We start from the raw sequence: 1987 nt of genomic DNA on the forward strand, positions 1-1987 counted from the left end.
TTTACATGTGAAACACATTTTTATTTTTAAAACAAGTCGTTCCTTGGCGTTGGCTGAGTTACACATTCACGTGGGGGTTCGATGTGAAGTGAGCTCTAATACTACCCCGGGAGTTACCCTCCTCGCCTTTACAACCGGAGTAACTATATAACCCGGTTTACCGTGCCCCTTTAATAGGTAGTCCACGGACACCCGTCATGGCAGTGACTAACCCACAAATTTTAATAAAATTTCGACAGTATGACGTGGCTTTTATTTATTTATCCAACCTGCATAGTAAAAATAGCTTACATAAATTTCCCAATGGACTTACAAAATATAGTCACATATACTTATATCTCATAAGCCATTCATAGGAAAATATATAATTTTCAAGACAGTTAACAGCCTCCAATTACTCAATTTCATAATCAACACAATATATTTTTATTTGTCACATTTATTTCTAAAACATCAAAAATCCCGTTTTAATCTCATTTTCGTTTCATAAAATACATAAAGAACATTTTTAAAATAAACTCTAGATAATTCACAACAATAATAGGTTTACTCACCGTTTGTGCAAACTAAAAGCTTTCTAGGTGGCTAGATAACTACTCGTCAGGTACGATTCCCTTGCCTTTACCGGAAGGCTCTCCTCCTAGACACATTGCAAAAATTTACTCAATTCATCACATTAATGCTAAATAACTATATATTTGACTTAAATCCTATACTAATGCATGGTATGAAATGCAATAGCCAAAAATGGCTCAAACGCAGTATTAACCTATTTTTGGCACTTTACCCGATAAATTGCTAACGCGCTCCATTTTAGCTCTAAATCATCCCATTCTCTCTCCAACATTTTTAACCATTAAATATCAGCCAATAACCTTCTAAAATCACCAAAATCAGTTCACTTTCCTCCTTGGAAAATTCAGCCAAAAATGGGACATTAACTCGGTAAATTTTTTACTTTATTTTTCTATCACATTTAACCATTTTTCATCATTTTCTCTTCATTTCTCTTAGAATAAGAATCAGATCATCATCATTGTACCTCATTGCAGATTCGACCAAGGGTGGGTATTATGAAAATTTAATGCTTTCTTGCCCAATTTAATTTCTAAACACATTTAACTAACTAAAACTACCAATTTAACTAAAAATCAAAACCTAAAAATTCCAAAATCTCTCCCCTAGAATTCCATCCCGCCCTTGATGTCACTTTTAGATCTCTCTCCTCAAGCATGTTAAATGGAAACAAAGGCATAAGAAAGGTAGAAATCAAGCTAAAGTCGAAAAATCTTACCGTTAGACGTGTAAACGGGCGAAAAACGCGAATTCCCCTTTGAATTTTCTTGTTTCTCTTTCGTTTTTCTTTTTTTCTTCCTTTCCTCTCTATTTTCTCTCTTGTTCTCCCTTATGGCCGGCCAGCACTTAAAATGGGGTTTAAATGGGCTGACTTTTCATTAAAATAATATTATATCATTAAAAAAATACCACGTGTCACTTTCCCATTGGCCCATTTTTAAAATTTCATCCATTTGTTTTCAAATTTTCACCATACACTTGTCCCATATATTCATAGCTTAGATAAAATTCTCAGACTTATTCAAAGTCTCGGTGGAGTAATTTTTGAAATTTACACTTTTGCCCCCGTAAAAGTGAAAAATTAAATTTTTCCCTAAAAAACTGAAAAATTGCCCATAGACATATTTTTCATCCCTTATGCTCATACCATTCTCCAATTTGTCAAATTTGATCTAAATTCTCTCAAATCTCAAATTTTATCCTCGAGTGGCAAAATTACTATTTTGCCCCTACACTCCAGAAATCACCAATATTAAACTTTTTCACTTCCAATCGTTAAATTATATTCCAAATAGTTAATTTTGGTCAAAACTTTTCACTCCATTATCAAATTATTATCTTAGTTGGCAAAATGACAATTTTGCCCCTAAACATCAAAATTTTCAATTTTACCCCTAATGAACCCTCGAAC

The sequence above is a fragment of the Theobroma cacao genome, chromosome 7 (assembly GCF_053813885.1).
Source record: "Theobroma cacao isolate CCN51 chromosome 7, ASM5381388v1, whole genome shotgun sequence".
NCBI lineage: Eukaryota > Viridiplantae > Streptophyta > Magnoliopsida > Malvales > Malvaceae > Theobroma > Theobroma cacao.